Below are 18,182 nucleotides of genomic sequence, written 5' to 3' on the forward strand. Positions count from 1 at the left end.
AAAAAACGTGTAAGATTTTGCTAAAAAGAGGAGAGAAAAAGCTTTCCAGGCAGAGGGAACAGCAATAAAAAAGGCCTTATGGTTAGGGGAACATGACTGATACAAAATGAGTCCAAAAGGTAGGTGTGTCCATATTAAGGAACTTTGTCTTCATCCTAAATTCAGTTGGAAGTGTAATCACACCCATGTCTTTAGAAAAGATCAAGTCATTCTGGCTGCACTGAGAATGGACTGGTGCTCAAGAGTGGATGCAGGTGGACCAGCTAAAGGTAATGCAACAGTCCAGGCAACAATGCCAACTCAGACAAAAGTGGTAATGGTGGCCCTGGCTGGTTTGGCTCATTGGATAGAGTGTCAGTCTGCAGGCTGAAGGGTCAAGAGTTTGCTTCAGGTCAAGGGCACATACCGTGGTTGCAAGCTCAATCCCTGGCCCTGGTCAGGGTGTGTGCAGGAGGCAACCTATTGATGTGTCTCTCACATCGATGTTTCTCTGTCTCTCCCCCTCCCTTCCACTCTCTCTAAAAATCAATGGAGAAATATCCTCTGATGAGGATTAACAAAAAATAAATAACTCATTATGTAATAGGAATGTTGTTGTTTTTAAGTGATATTGGTGGAAATGAAGAGGACGATTTGAGCTTATTTTGAAAGTTAAACAGGATCTGCCGATATGGAAAAAACAAGGTTTTTGTTCTGAGAAATGATGAAATGATGGTACCATTCACTGAAGTAAGCAAGAGAGCAACAGGGCCAACTTTGAGAATGAACTTTCATTTTGAGATGGAGTACTTTTGGGCACCCAAGAAAAGTCAATTAGGCCACTGGGTATAGAATTCTGGAACTCTCTTGGTTGGCCAAATATGAGTAAGGGCATTTACATAGAACAACTGTACAATTTTTTATCTTTAAGGGAAATCATCTGTCATAAAATCATCAGTATTCTTTCAAAAAGGTAATTTCAAAATCATGCTAGCCTAAAAGGCAGGAATCACTACTGTACCAAAACCCATAAATTAACACTAAAAAAGGTTACCTGTTTAAAGAACATTAGATATAAATCATACATTTGGCTACAAAATGGACTTCTTCAGAATAAAGACAGCTCATCATGGTAGATTCTCAAGTTAGAATTAGACAATATTTTCACATCTTTCAGACAGGAAAACTGAAGACAAAGTTTAAGATGCAAAAAATTCAGATTTTTTTATTCCTGAAATTTTCACCTCCCATTATATTTGGAAAATAGTGATTTAAGTATCTTAATTGTCAGGTATAAATGATGTGTTGTTTTTTTACCTAGAAAAGATCCTAATCTTCAAAGTAGAAGGAGAGAATAAACCAATCAGATTTTTTCTTCCCACACACCTCCATAGGCTTTATACTAAGATTAAAAAAAAAACAAAAAAAAAAACAGTAATAATATGAACAATAAAGATTTATTTAAAAAAAACATTAAAAATATTACATTAGCTATTAATTGGTGTAACTAAGGGGCTGTTTACCCTAGAGTTGCTTTCCATTTTGCCTTAAAACACAAACAAAAAAACAGCTACCAGAGAGATTAAAGACAGAACTAAATACAGAAATACTAGGTTACAATTCTAGAGAATCTATTGTATAAACACTTTAGTTAACTTTGACCCTGACCAGTGTGACTCTGTGGTAACGTGTCTACCCATGAACCAAGAGGTCCTTGGTTTGATTCCCTGTCGGGGAACATACCGCTTTTCGGGCTCAATTCCCCAGTAGGAGGCATTCAGGAGGCAACCGATGGATGTTTCTCATTGATGTTCCTAACTTGCTCTCTCTCTGCCTTCCTCTCTAAAAATCAATAAAATAAAATAAAACACTTTTTTTTTTTTTTTTAAGTTAACTTTGAGCCAAAGCCGGTTTGACTCAGTGGTAGAGCATCGGTCTGTGGACTGAAAGGTCCCAGGTTCGATTCCGGTCAAGGGCATGTACATTGGTTGTGGGCACATTCCAGGTAGGGGGTGTGCAAAAGGCAGCTGGTCGATGTTTCTCTCTCATCGATGTTTCTAACTCTCTATCTCTCTCCCTTCCTCTCTGTAAAAAAAATCAATAAAATATATTTAAATAAAAAAGTTAACTTTGAGAAGGATCCAGTTATTCTTTACATAAAATTAGAATTATATACATCACATACTCATTGAAGGAAAAGCATGAATTAGATTGCATAGCATTTTGTATTTATACTAGAGGCACCGTGCGGTCCCTCAGCCGGGCCTGCGGGGATCAGGCTGAAACCGGTTCTCCGACATCCCCCAAGGGTCTCGGATTGTGAGAGGGCGGTTCTCAGGTGACACACCCTGGGATTGAAATCAGGTTCCCTCCTTTCTGGTTCAGATGTGTCACCTGAGAACCACAGCTGCCAAAGAACCACAGCTCGGCAGCTCCCGCGCCCTGGTGGTCAGTGTGCATCATAGCTACCACTCGGACAGTTGCTTAGGCTTTTATAGCTTTTACATATATATATATATATATATATATATATATATATATATATATATATATATATATATATAAAGTATTTTGAACTCCCCATAGTTAATCCTAAAAACAAGTATTTTTTTAAATAAATCTTTATTGTTCATATTATTACAAATGTTCCTCATTTTCCCCCCCTCCATTGCTCCCCTCCACAAGTATTTTTTTTTGTTATACAGATTTTTTTTTTATTATTGTTTAAACTATTACATGTCTCCTTTTTCTCTCCGATTGACCGCCCCCCTGCCACTCCCACCCCCAAGAACAAGCTCCCACTGCCCCAGTGTGTGTCCATTGGTTTATGCTAATATGCATGCATATAAGTCCTTTGGTTTATCCCTAACCACCCTCCCCTGTCCCTTGTCTCTGGATCTACAAATAAGTATTTTTTTAACTTCTTTATTATACTGTTGCTGCTACCAATATCTAATTTGCTCTCAATGGGAATATAACAACTCAGAAGGTCCCAGGATAAAATAAAAAAACAATATTATATTGGTTCACTTCAGAAACTACCCTGCAAATAGGAATTTTACCTCAGAAAATATTAGGGCAGAATGGGGAAAAAATGCAAGTTAATATGTGAATGAAATTGAGGTTAACCCAGGATTTAGATTTCATTCTTCACTAAGTAAGCTTTCAGAGGCAAGCCTTTCTGCCCTTACTCCAAGTTATACTTACCTCAGCAAAACCACACAGCACATGAAATAGACAGTAAGCATTTGGTGGACAAATTTTATATTTGGAGAATCTTTTAAACATCTTTTATATTTCATCAGAACAAAGAGATTTAGCTCTTCCCTGTTTGGCTCAGTGGATAGAGCACTGTGGACCAACGGGTCCTTGGTTCAATTCCGGTCAAGGGCATGTACCTTAGTTGCAAGCTCCCTGGCCCAGGACCCTGGTCAGGGCTTGTGCAGGAGGCAACCAATGGATGTGTTTCTCTCATATCAATGTTTCCATCTTTCTCTCTCTTACACTCTTTCTAAAAATCAATGAAAAACTATCCTCAGATGAGGATTAACAAAAACGATCCCTAACAACACAAAACAAAAAGATTTATCCCTACCCATTAAGAAAGTTTCAGAGAAAGCCCAGCCAGCAGGAATGGTGCAGTGGTTTAGTACGGACCTACAAACAAGGAGATCAAAATTCAAATCCTAGTCAAGGCACATGCCCAGGTTGCTTGATTCCCAGTGTGGGGCATACAGGAGGCAGCCAATTAATGATTCTCTCTCATCACTGATGTTTCAATCTCTGTCTCCCTTCCTCTCTGAAATAAATTTTTTTTTTTAAAGTTTCCGAACAAAATAGATATATCAAAATATCCTTAGTCTTTACTGGTTCAAAACAGTATGCATAGTATTACTATATATTACCATATACAGTGTGTTGTGTGTGTGTGTGTGTGTGTATATATATATATATATATATATATATATACATACACATACATACATACATGTACATACAGGTATACTTAGAGAAATATCTAAATCCACACATTAAAATATTGTTAATTATTTGGATGGTCGAATTATGATTGTTTTTAATTTTCTTCTGTTTTCCTACAAGGAACACATATGTATGCCTTTTTAAAAAGAAAATATCCTTTATTGTTTAACATGTCATAACAGACTTCAAATTTTTAGAAGGAATTTTTATTTACAGGAAGCTTTAAATACTATTTCTGTCCTCTTCATTTTTCAAATAGAGAAGCAGACCCAATGAGGATAAGTGACTTACCTGCCCAAAATCTGATAGTGAATCCTCAGGGCCATAATTCTATTATCCATACTTATTTTTCTGATTATAAAGTTAATACATTTTCATAAAAATAATTTGAAAAGTAATGAAAGTTACAAGAAAGAATGAAGCCGAAACCAGTTTGGCTCAGCGGTAGAGCGTCGGTCTGCGGACTGAAAGGTCCTGAGTTCAATTCCGGTCAAGGGCATGTACATTGGTTGCGGGCATATCCCCGGTAGGGGGTGTGCAAGAGGCAGCTGGTCGATGTTTCTCTCTCAACGACGTTTCTAGCTATCTCTCTCCCTTCCTCTCTGTAAGAAATCAATAAAATATATTAAAAAAAAAAAAAAAAAAAAGGATGAAAATCACCAAGACACATAAACCAAAGATAACTTTTAATATTGAAGGGTCTGTTTAAAATAGTTTATTTTTAGACAGAGGAATAGAAACATCAATGTGAGAGCATAACATCAATCGCTGCCTCCTGCACACCCCCTTACCACTCCCTACTGGGGGTCGAGCCAGCAACCCAGGCATGTGCCCTTGACCGGAATCCAACCAGCAACCTTTTGGTGCACAGGACGACCCCCAATCAACTGAGCCACATGGGCTGGTGCAGAATTATTTTTTCTTTAGACTTAGTACCCGAAGCCAGTTTTACATCCAGAGACTGTTTCTATGATGGTGTTTTTACTTAGCAAACCTCGGTTACTTGTTAACTTGTGGGCTACTTTTATAAGGAAGAGCTATTACAAAGAATTTTATTTCATAACAATTTAATGAAAGTCAAATGACCAGGAGGTAGAAGAGAGTTTGGGGGGAAAATGATGATGGACAGAGACTTGACTTGGGGTAATGAACACACGATACAGTGTACTGATGATGTCTTGTGGAATTGTGCGCTTGAAACCTGTATAATTTTGTTAACCACCGTCACTCCAATAAATTCAATAAAAAGAAAAAAATAAAGTGAACAAAGGAAAAGAGAATACTCTATTTCTATTTAGGGATCGTCTTTGTAGCATTAGTGAATGTAAAAATAATCCACAAACACAAACTAATTACAAGTGACATAACACAAGGTTTCTATGTTTAAGATCACCCAATATGTTTATTCAAATCAGTCTTGAATTACCAACACTTTTACAGGATATCATATAAAACATTACCAATTTGCATTAATTATAGAAAAAAAACTTGGGTTATGAGCAAATATATTTATAAAAACAAATTCATAAATAAGTTACTAAATCACCATTAACTCAGTTAACAAGACATTTAAAAATTCCGTAATTTTTTCCATTTTATCTCATCCTTTTAAAATTTACTTTCCATATATTTTATAATGCACATAAATGTATAGATACAGTAGTATATTAACATCATTTATAAATAAATGTGATTCACAATGTGTGCTCAAAATTTTACTTGTAAGAGTGACAATCAGAAGTTGGAAATCACTGCCCCAGAATATAGGGCTTAGCTGACAAAACTGTCTCCTAATTTACATTTCAAAGATCTAAAGATCAGAGTAAGCAAGTAAAAATGACCAATTATCCAAAATTTCAGAATGGGATATTCTGGAAATCAGGTGTTAGAATGGAACATTATGAAATAACTTGCTTAAATTTCTAGAGTTTATTAATGACAAGAAATGTGAGCAATTTGTTAGCATTAAATCATCTTAGATCTCAAAGCACTCCATAATTATTTTATTTCAGAAAGACCCTATAACAAAGACCATGGTCTTTTCATTTCATGGTAAGAAAAATTAAGCAAGGAGAGGATAAATTTCTGGCCCCGGAATACTAGATTAAAATATTTGTATATTTTAAAAAATTTTGAAAGTATAAGCAACTCCCAACTAAAAATGAATTTTTTAGTACAATTAGCTTTCTTTCAAAACTCACTTTTTCTTTAAAACAATGGTAGCTTGATCCCCCCACAAAGTCTATTGTATACAGTGCATGAATAGACAGTCATGTACTAGTGCGAATCCTGGAATATTAACAAAACACACAAAAGAGTCCAGAAGACTTGGCAAAATTCTGAAATTGGTTAAGCTTTGCTTTGGCCTTCCTCCCACCTTCCTTCTGGTGCTCCTACTCCTAACTCCTAGAGCTGCCTCATACCTTCCTTAAATTCCTCATCTGAGACACCTACTCAAAATTTATTTCCCTTGACCTAATACAACCAACACTTGACTTAAACACTAACATTACTGAAAGGGCCCTTGACACGTGTGTGTGCGTGCGCGCGCGCGCGAAGAATCTTTAGAGTCCAGTGTGGCTCAGTGGTTGAGCATCAACCTATGAACCAGGATTGATTCCTGGTCAGGACACATGTCCAGGTTGGGGGCTCGATCCCAGGTTGGGGCATGCAAGAGGCAGCAAATCAGTGATTCTTCTCATCATTGATATTTCTATTTCTCCTCTCCCTTCCTCTCTAAAATCAATATATATATATATGAATAATCCTTTGAGCCAAAACCGGTTTGGCTCAGTGGATAAAAGCATCAGCCTGCGGACTGGAAGGTCCCAGGTTCGATTCCGGTCAAGGTACATCTTTGGTTGCAGGTACATCCCCGGTAGGGGTGTGCAAGAGGCAGCCAATCAATGCTTCTCATCATTGATGTTTCTCTCTCTCTCTCTCTCTCTACCTCTCCCTTCCTCTCTGAAGTCAATAAAAAATATATTAAACTAATAATAATAAAACCTCAAAACCTTTCAAGAGGAATCTGTATTTTAAGAGACTATAAATTCAAACATTCTATACTATATATTCAAATATATAAACCCTAATTGTTAGAATTTAAGTCCTCTCTTAGTGATTTTATCCTCTAATTCTCATGAAACGAGAGGACTGGACTTTTTTCTAAGCATGGGTCCTCTATTAAATTGATTTTATAGGTCCTAACCTATATTCAATGATGCTCTAGAGATCTATTGTTTATCATGATTCTTGCAAATCAATAAATACAAATATACATACAGGGGTAAGCAAAACTAGGTTTACAGTTATGAGTATGCAAAAGTTTATTCTTATATTATTATTCTTGTATTATATATTTTTCCATACCAACAACTATAAACCTACTTCTGCCCACCCCGTATATATATACATATGTATATACATATGTATATACATACATACATACATACACACACACACATTCACAAAATGTCTTTTAACTCTTGATTATCACATTCAGTTTTCATCCCAATGAGCTCTGTAGTAGACTGCTCATTTTACTTTGCTAAATTCCTTGATAAAATTCCTTTAATCTCTATCTTCAGCTTCCTCAACCCACACCAATTACCTTTACCCATTCCTTTTCAACGTCCCTCAAAAGGCTCTTCATCTAACTGACCTTAGATGTAGATGCTCCACAAGGTTGCCCTTAGTCTTTTCCTCACTCTTGATGTTACACTCTTTTGCAGTTTCTACCTTAGCATTAAAAAATAAAGGCATCATCATCATCTATTCACCAACTAAAATCTTTAACTCCCCCCATGCTCTTCCCAATCAAGTCACAACTTCATCAGCTTCATTTTCCACTACTCGCTATGAACTGCAAAATCTACTCGCTATTTCTGACTCTCAATGCCCTTCCTCAAGCCTCTTCTCCTTCAGTATGACTGCCACTCACCCTTCAAAGTCACACTTCAACATCCCCTACATGAAAAGTCTTCCCTAACCTCACTTTTTCTCCCTGCATCACCCATTCCTTCCCAGAGGGAATTCCTCCCTCCCTCTATAATCCACACCACTCCTTCCGTTCTCAACAAACTGCATTATAGTTAGTTGGACATTCAATCTTTCTCCCCTACTAGACAAGGCCCATGGTTTATTTGTTATTCTAGTACCTGGCACATGCCTGCAATATTGCATTTCTTTAATCAATGTTAGGTGAATGAAGGGCAAAACCCCAAAGTAACTTAAGGTTATTTCTCAAGGCTGGTACACCTCATCCTCTTTTGAACATAAAACAAGAATTAAGTCTCCTAGTCCCTCGCTCCTCATTTCTAGTCCACTGCTTAGTTTTAAGCAATGTTTCATAAGGACATTTCCTCACTTCCTCTTGTTCTTTGTAGGTTTAGCTGCCAGACTAACCACATTAGCATTCAGTACCAGCAACAAAACAGACTCTCTAAGTTCTGAAATGCAAAGACTTTACCAACAGTAAATTACAAGCTCTTTTTTGAAAATGGTCTTATCATTTATGCATACAAAGCTCATTCTTCATGATTCTGAAAAACACTTGGCAATTTATCCAACAGGCACTACTTAAGAGCTAAGAAAAAGTCCACTCAAACTGTCAGCTAAACTTTTCACATTTGCAACACAGAAATCAGCATGCATAAATTAATCTAAATACTATGCTTACATACTCAGGAACTGATGACCCATACAAAAGTAGCTCATTGAACTTCTTTTCAAACCAGTATATCTCCTAACTTCCAATGATCATCCAATTTATAAAACTAGATTATTTTCTCTCTCTCTCTCTCTCTCTCTCTCTCTCACACACACACACACACACACACACACACACACACACACTTCCTTAAGAAATATTATCTGGTTCAATAGCAGTTTAAGGCAGGATATGAGAGATCTGAAATTCTGGAGCTTTGGCCTGTTCATCTTCTAAGTGATTGCTGTCAATAAAATACAGATTTGCCTCAAGGGAACACAAATATTTTAAGTCTTTCTGAACTGCCCCCTAATTTTTTTTTCTTATAATATACTAAAACATCTCTATAAAGTTGCAATTCTGACTTTTCTTTAGTTCACATTAAAATTCACATTTAGGACATAGTGTACAGGCGACATGATGAAAAGAGAAAAAATAAAACTTTTTTGAAGCTTTGGCAACTAACTAAACTGCAATGAGTGAAATCAAGAATAAATTAGCCTATGCCGAAACTGGTTTGGCTCAATGGATAGAGCGCCGGTCTGCAGACAGAAGTGTCCCAGGTTTGATTCCAGTCAAGGGCATGGACCTTGGTTGCAGCACATCCCCAGTAGGGGGTGTGCAGGAGGCAGCTGATCGGTGTTTCTATCTCTTGATGTTTCTAACTCTATTCCTCTCTGTAAAAATCAATAAAATATATTTTAAAAAAATAATAAAATTAATTAGCCTAATTCTGAACTGCACTTCAGAAAATATGTATATTCCAAGGAAAATAAGCCACTTATTTTCCTTGAGCAGTCAAAAATTAATTTGCTAGGTTGTGTCCATATTACATCAAAATAACCAGACAAAGCTTTTTTTGTTACTCCAGGATTAAGTTTCCAATAGTTGAATGTTGTTGTAATCTTCTGGAAACACCTGAAATTGATTTATTTCACCTCTTTTTACTACTTCTCTTCCAGCCTGTTCATTTTAGTACAAAACTGATGGATAAAAATACTAACTGAAAAAACAAGAAAGTGGATAATCTACCCCTAAAAAATAAGGAACAATGATATATAATGCACAAAAATTAACATGTCTCCAAGCAGCAAAAAACATTGAATGGACTTAGTCTAAATAAAATATTTCTAAAATTAGCTTAACAAGTGGGTTTCTTTTCCACTGCTGTTTTACTAAACATTCATGAAAAATTATATTTGGATAAGCTCAGACTAAAAACACTAGCTTTAGCTCTCAAGGAAAACATGAAAGAACAGAGAAAATGTCCTTTAGTATAGAACATTTTCTGAAATGTTTTTTACAAAAGGTCAAAGGTGACATTTGTAAGGCTGACTTTCCCAATACTATTTATATATGTATTAATAAGCATCATGCAAAGTCACACACAAACATCTAAATTCAAGTATCACATTTTCAGCCCCAGACAGAATACATGGAAATGCTTCAGGTAGACACTTCTGACACTCACTCAACAACCCACAGTGGAACTGAGTGGATGAACAGGGCTCACCTAGAGATATGACAGAAACGGAAGGTATGCAATAATTTCCTCTTCTCCAGAGGACTAGACTAGAGGGTGTGCTTCTAAAGACCTTCTAGAAACCAATTATCAGCACACCTTTTTAAATATTTGTGGGAAAAAAATTTAATTTCAATAACTACTGTTTATCATTATTCCCCAAGTAAAAATTAATCCCAGACCCCACAGAGCTTAAATTTCCCTTATAACAGTCACCCACTTGTGATTATTTCACAGAAAATACTTTTGAAGACAACCCAATGGTATGACTGAACCTACAGGCAATGCAAATTCAGGTATTTAAATCATGGGAAGTTGGTCTTCAGCTCCCTAGCAAATCAGAGATGGATGCATAATTGTCATTAATTAAAAAACAATAACTTGCCCTAGCTGGTTTGGCTCAGTGGATAGAGCTTTGGCCTGTGGACGGAAGGGTCCTAGGTTGGATTCCTGTCAAGAATACATGCTTGGGTTGTGGGCTGGAGCCCCAGTAGGGGGCGTGCAGGTTGCAGCCAATCGAATCTCATCTTGATGTTTCTCTCTGCCTCTCCCCTTCCTCTCTGAAATAAAAATATTTTAAAAAAATAATTAAAAAAATATAAATAATCGTACACTTTTGGGTTCCATTGGAATATGCATGAACTGGGAGGAAAACCTGAAATCCTTTCTCCTTTAATGCCTTCTATATCTGAACAAGGGCCTGGGTTATCTTCTACTCCTATACTTACTTTCCTAAGTCCAGAAGCTAAATTTCCATAAACCTAGTAACAAAACTATCTCCCTGAAAACTCCTGGCTTGGGGTATAAGAAAAATTTTTTTTTTCCCTAAGTGAGAATATGACCACTGACTACTAGCAAAAAAGTCATTTTCCCTCATATAAGCTGAGCTTGAGATAGGGGTAGTGGGAGAAAGGTGCCATGAAATCACAGGGCTCTAAATAAGGATGCTGTCAGAAGAAAAAATAAGTCCCTGGACACAAAAATGCTGCACACAATTTAGGGCCCAAGTTAAGAATAAATATACTATACCTTACATGTGATAACTGTGTGTTTGCTTTTGCACTCAATAAAATAAGGAAATTACACTCAGATGTAGAGACAGAACTAGTCATATTTTCCCTCCCTTGTAGGATAACACAAGAACTTTCAAACACAATCCTAGGGAGTCAGGCCACCACTGAATAACACACACACAACCAGCATCTCCAAGATCCTCTCTCCCTTTTCCTTGAGTGAGGAACAACCCAATAACTGACTGTTCCAGGACAAAGGAAAACACATTTTTTAAAGCGTAGGCAGAGATGAAATGAGAAAAGGATCGCTGTGACCACAGATGAAGCCCTGGGACAAAGTTTGACAGGTTCACTCACTCTACCTTTCACCCTAAAACTCCCCAATACACTGTCTCTCCACGGTGAAGATAATGTGCATTTTGCTCTGACCTCAGAAATACCTAAGCACAACTGGCACGAGCTCTAAAGTAAGCAAGTAATATATTCAAATCTAATGCTTGGAAGAAAAAAAAAGAAAAAAAGTGATGGAGACCAGGCAACAGCTCCTCCAACTGGCTGGAGCAGTTACCATTGGAAAGCCCTAAAAATAAAAAATAAAGCATTTTTAAACAATTTCCAAGTTCTGATGAGCACAAATAGATGCCCTGTCGAAACTTTGGAACCAGCAACCACGACACAACAGGTGAAAGAAGCGCCGGACATCATCGCACCGATAACATGCAGGAAGGGACAAACCCCTGAGTTCCCAGAAAGGCTGGGAATACGGTATAAAATAATCCTGCAAAAGCCATCATCCCGAGCCCCGGTCTTCCCAGCGGCAAAGGTTCGCTTCCTTCCTTCGGCGCCGCCACTCCCCCTCTGTCCCTCCCCCAGGGGTCCTCCACCCCAGGCACCGAAGAACCGAGGTTTCCCCGCGGGCAGCAGCATGTCAGCCGTGGGAGAACACACAATGTCGCTCCTCATTTCTGCATACAAAAGGGCTCGGCGCCCTCCTCCTCCTCCTCCTCGAACTGCCGCCGCCGCCGCTGCCCGTGCCGCCTTCTAACTTGCAAGAAGGTGGGCAGCGCGCCATGTTCCGGCGTCCCCCGGTCTACCTGGGTCACCAGCCCACGCCGCCCCGGAGGGAGGGAGCCGCGGAGGCCGCCCCGAGAGCCGCCTCCTCTCCCCGCAGGAGACAGCGGCTCCGGCGCCCGGCCCGGCCGCCCGCCCGCCCGCGGCCCGGACCCAGGAAGGGCCCCCGGGGCCGAGCGAGGAGTCGCGGCTCCGTCCCGCGCAGCCCGCCCGCCCGCCTCCAGTGCCCGGCCCGGCCGGCGCGCTCTCCCGGGCCGCCCGCCCTGAGCCCGCGGGAAGGCCGGGCCCGGGCACCGGGTTCCACGCCGGAGAGGAGGCCGCGGCCCCGAGAGCCTCGGGCGGCCAGGGAGGCCGGAACCCTGGGGGGCTCTCCGGCGGGCAGCGCCTCCCTCCCGAGCCCGCCAGGACGCCCGGGGCCTAGTGCGGCCTGCACATCCTCGGAGTGGCGGTTTGCCGGGGCCGGGCCGGGCCCCCCGCCCGAGGCGGGCCGAACGCGGCGGGGGCCCGGGCCCGGAGCCGGGGGCGGCAGGGTGCCGGCGGCGGGGCGGGCCGGCCGGCCGGCGGGCGGGCGGCGTGTTGCGGCTGCGCCGGGGCTGAAATAGCTGGAGATTGCGCGGTAGGGCACTCACCTCAGAGCGGCTGCGCTACCGTGGGCCTGCGCCGTGGAGACTGCGACCGCGCCGGCTCCTCGCAGCCTCCTGCCACCAGCGGCAATGGCGAGCGCTGCCGCCTCTGCCGCCGCCGGGGGGAGGGAGGGGGGAGCACGCACGCGACGCACGGGCCCGGCTTCCCCGCCCGGCGGCCGCCATGATGGGGAGGTCGGCGCTTCCTTTGGCGGGGCGGCCCGCCGGAGGGTCCGCGGCGGAGGGTCTCTGCGGCTCCCCGCGGCCTCTTTTCGCGTTCACGTGTGTCGCTCCCAAGGTTTGGATCCGGCGGGCGCCACCAAAGCAAACGTATCAGTCGAGGGCGGACGCCCCGGGAGAAGTGGCGCGGGGAGCCCAAGATGGTGGTTGCTAGTAGTCTGGAGAGAGGAACGCTTCTGGCCGCACACCCCGGGAATGGGGGCTCCTGAGTGTGCACAGACCATCGGAAAGGGGGTCCCTGCGTTTTCCTCAGCGCTGCCTTGCACTCGCACCCTCACTCTCTGTCTCTGGAATGACCTTCGCTTCCCCATCTCAAACCCTCCCCGGGTACTGAGAGGCACACGTTTCTGTGCAAAGAGCAGTATATGAATCATGTCGCTCATGCATTCACTGGGCGAACGTTTCTAGAGGACACTTTCTGTGCCAAACATTTTCCTGGGTTTCGCCGGAGATACCCCGGTGAGGAAGACCAAGTCCTTGCTCTTGGGGAGCTTGTTCGAGGAGCTGGAGGGGGTTCAAAGCAACAGGGACCCCGAGCAGGTGCCCGCGAAGCAGCGGGTAGCAGAAAGACAACCCAATTTTAGAGGCATCTTAGAAGTGACTTTGTTATTCTTTGTTTTTAAACGTGTGGTCAGGAGACTACCTGACTCCTACTCATTCGGACTGATGATTTAAATCCTGGGCCCCAAAGGGTGTCTCCAGAATCTCGGTTGCTTGGTGCAGGAACCCTCATTAACACCGCCCTCTATCCCATCCCCTCACACACACCCTCCTCCTGATTATTCTCAGGACACCATCGTGGAAGAACCATTGCCTTGAACACAAAAGTTAACACAAAAAAAGGCCCTAGCGAATTTCTAAATATCCCAAAGGGTGTCAGAAAACAGCTCAACAAAATTAGAAAACTTTAATTTTCTTTATTTTTAAATATTTCTTTAATTGATTTGAGAGAGGAAGGGTGAGGGAGAGAGAAACATCAATGATGAGAAAGGATCCGTGCCAGCCAGACAAGAAACTTTAGTTTTCAACAAAATGAAACATCTCTAAAAACAGAAAGCTTTGCCCTCGCCTGTCTGTCTCAGTGGATAGAGTGTCAGCCTATGGACTCAAGGGTCCATAAATCAATAAGAATATATCTTAAAAAAATTAAAACTTTTTATTCAGTGATTTCTAAGAAAGTGAATTAAGTGTCACCACCTACCACCCAGGGACTCATGTCAGAAACCTAGGAATGATCCAATACTCCTTTCTCTCTCCCTCAAATCTCCATAATGAATTAGATTTTTAAAACTGTCCTTCCTTGTCATTTCTTAACTTGGCTCAAGCTTCTATCATTTCTCATCAAGATACTGCAAAACACTCTTAAACTGGTCTCCCTGCTATAGGAATTGCCTTCTCCAATCCATTCTACACCCTATGGCTTGATTGTTGTTGGTGTTTTTTTCGTGTTTTTTTGTTTTGTTTTGTTTTTTAAGTAAATCATGCCATTTCCTTGCTTAACAGGCTTAGTAAGATCCCATTACCCATAGAGTCTAAAATTCTTTGAGGTGACATCAAGGCTCTTCATGACCTCATCCGATGCTGCCAGCTCTGACGTCATCTGTCCCAGACTTCTCCACCAGGACTACCAAACCCGGAATTTCTCAGGTCATACAAGACAGGAAGTTCTCCACCTCACCACTTTGGCAAGGGCTGCTCTCTGCACAGAACTTTCTTCTCTGTAGTCTTTTCTTTTTTAAAATATATTTTTATTTTAGAGATGAAGGGAGAAGGAGAGAGAGAGAAACATGATGAGAGAGAACCATTGACCAGCTGCTTCCTGCATGCCCCACAGTGGGGCTCCAGCCCGCATCCCAGGCATGTGCCCTGATTGGGAATCAATCCTCCTGGTTGATAGGTTGACACTCAACCACTGAGCACACTGGCCAGGCAGAATCTTTTTTATATGACTTCTCAGTTCCATTCAACACAGATTTGGTGCTCTACTCTGTATGAAGTCCCTGGTGCTTGGGATACAGATACGGGCATTGTGAGAGGAAGCTGATTAGTGCTCCTCCGAATAAATTGGAATACACTAAACTCCCCCCAATAACGGCTTCACTTACAACACTGTTAATAAATTTTCCTAAACATTCTAAACAGCATTTTAAACATAATATTTTCACCTTATTTTTAAATACTGTATTTAAATATCTGAACTGACAAAACCTCTTTATAAATAATAACAGCAACTGACTTATTGAACATTCACTAGAAGTCAGGCTCTATTGCAAACTCATTAATTCCCTCACAACCTCATGAAGTAGGTATTTTTATTATACTTATTCCACAGGTGAGAAAACAGGCACAAGAAGTGTAAGTTACTTGCTCTTAGTCCTCTCTCTAGCAAATAGCGATTCATGATACTTAGAAATCTAATATAGGGAACAAATATAATGAATGTCAGATCCTCTAAATGCTATTTGCAAACTAGCAGAATTCTCTAATACAAGTCTAAGATTAATTACTCAATTATATATTTTTCATTGGAATCACAATGCTAATTTGTCAGATTCTCTAACAATAAACTCTCTAAATTACATTGAAAATACCCAATTGGACAGTATATTAACCTGTTAATCAAGCGGGACGTATAAATACGTCAAACATAAACAATATCGGGAATGGGTAGGACGTATGAATATGTCCTGGAAATATATGTTGCGCCCTGAGAGGGACGGTATATATATTTTGTAATCTTTATAATTGTTTGTAAAATTTTTTATTTATTTATTTTAAATCAATCTTTATTGTTCATATTATTACAAAGGTTCCTCATTTCTTCCCCCCTCCACCAGGTTCCCACCCCACCCTCTGCCCCCTCCCCATCCCCCATTGTACTCATCCATAGGTGCACAGTTTATGTTCAGTCTCTTCCTCCCTCCCTTTCCCCGATAGTAAATCCCTTTTCAGATAGTAAATCTGTTACTTAGCATTTTCTCATATCAATAATACCTCCACATGCCCAATGATACACTTCACACAAAAGACATTTCCAAATAGGTCAACCAGCCTCATCCAGGCCCCACCCAAGGCACTCACAGATCAACACCCCAGCGCTATACTAACTCAACACATCCAGATCTAAGCCTTCATCACTTGATTCAGCAGACCCTCAAGTTCCCGCAAAAGTTTCCAGCCATGTCTGAGAGGCAGCTGTTTGTAAAATTTATAATTTTTTAATTCGATGTTTTCATTTTTTTGTTGGTATTCTTTTCTATTTTTTTGTAATTTTGTATTTTCCTTTGTGCTTTATATATAAATAAATGAAAAAAAATATATATATCATTTATTTTAATTAAGTATAAATAAAAAAAATAGTAATAATATGAAATTACGTCGTCCGGGCGTGACGTACTGACACGTCCTAGTAAAAGAGTACGAGCCCATTACAGGTTGCGTAATTAAAAAGGGAACTCCCCGGTTAACAGGTTAACAAAGTTAACACAAAAATATGAATACTGTGGGTCTGACATACTCATCGTTCTCATATTTAGTTCTGAACCTTCTTAAGATTCAATGGCATTTACCATTGAGGTTACTGTCTCAAGCATTGGCTTACCTTTGCAAGAGAATGGGGACTCCTGCCTCAGCAGGCTGAGGTTGTCTTTGGTCAGGGATTTTTGACCAACATGTATCAGAGAACACACCAAGTCCCTTTTATATGCTGCGGGTCAACAGGGTTCTCCCGGAGCCCACCCTACAGGTTAGATTCCCATGATGCCTGACCTTGGTCTTTCTGGATTAGATTACCTGGTGGGGGAAATCCGGGTAACCGCTTAGGTTCATTCCTCTCTCGATTAGATCCAAATGCTCTCTTTATTGGGTGACTATATTTGATGTTATTTTCCTATTCTTTTTTTAAAAATTTATTTATATTTTACAGAGAGGAAGGGAGAGAGATAGAGAGCTAGAAACATCGATGAGAGAGAAACATCGACCAGCTGCCTCTTGCACACCCCCCACCGGGGATGTGCCCGCAACCAAGGTACATGCCCTTGACCGGAATCGAACCCAGGACCTTTCAGTCCGCAGACCGACGCTCTACCACTGAGCCAAACCTGTTTCGCCTATTTTCCTATTCTTGCCTAGTCTGGCATAATCCCAAGATCATTCTAATGATTAAAAAAAAAAAAAAAAAGTATGTTGAGCCAGACTGTAGAGGGACCTGAAGACCTCTTTAAAAATTGGTTCTTATTGTCAAAAAAGTTCTTATTTGTTTACTGTACAAAGCAAAGTAAACTGAAATTGGCTGCTATATTTTATATAATATAATCATTGGATACTAATATTTGACATGGTTAATTCTTATTAATTTGTTGGAATTGTTTATTGTTAATAACGCAAATAGATAATTTTTAATTATCCTTAAGTAACATTTCACTATTAATGGTTTGAAATGGGTGACAAGCAAACCAATTTGAAATAAAAATATGAACATGTGCCATTGTATTACAACATTATACACTTTCTTGACAGTAAGATTTCAAAAAAATATTTTTTGTAACATGTATTGTATATGTTTATAGTATATGTAGTAAATAAAAATATGGCCAAATAAAAAAAATTGATTCTTAACTCAGAAGGCAATAGATAGCTTTTGACAATTTATTTCAGTAAGCATGAACAAGATCAGCTTAGTGTAGATTCACCATGAGTCCACATTTGAGTTGAGCCACTGGTCCCTAGAGGGCACTCAAAGCTTCCCCACATTCATTGCCATTAGAGTGGAGTCGGGATAGTGAGCAAAAAATTTCATCCCACCCCCACCCCTTTTTAGCAAGGAAAAAAAAGCTTGCTAAAATTGGAGAATATGGAGTAAGTTTCATTTTCGAGGGATTGAGCCTTTGAAAAGTAACAGATTCCACATGAGTGAGTGCAATCTCCCAACTTCACAAAGTTTTGAGTGGTAACAGGAGCTCCTGCTCTACTCTGATACACCCCAGCCAGCATCCTTTCCGTTCCTCTCTAGACGTTGCTAGCCCTGGGGCTATTGCCCACCTGGG

General features: G+C 40.6%; 1 protein-coding gene across 2 annotated transcripts in view; it reads right to left on the reverse strand.

Moving 5' to 3' along the window:
• Window positions 1–13,465, reverse strand: part of NRF1 (nuclear respiratory factor 1) — a 111,750-nt gene extending 98,285 nt beyond the window's left edge. Inside the window, exon 1 of one of the 2 annotated variants that reach the window (XM_084897651.1) lies at window positions 12,904–13,465. The gene's annotated coding sequence lies outside the window, so the exon portion shown is untranslated. The remainder of the gene's footprint in view (window positions 1–12,903) is intronic. The other variant, XM_084897650.1, reaches the window with a different exon arrangement.
• Window positions 13,466–18,182: the final 4,717 nt, after the last annotated feature.

Source organism: Pipistrellus hanaki (assembly GCF_964339955.1).
Source record: "Pipistrellus hanaki genome assembly, chromosome: 10".
NCBI lineage: Eukaryota > Metazoa > Chordata > Mammalia > Chiroptera > Vespertilionidae > Pipistrellus > Pipistrellus hanaki.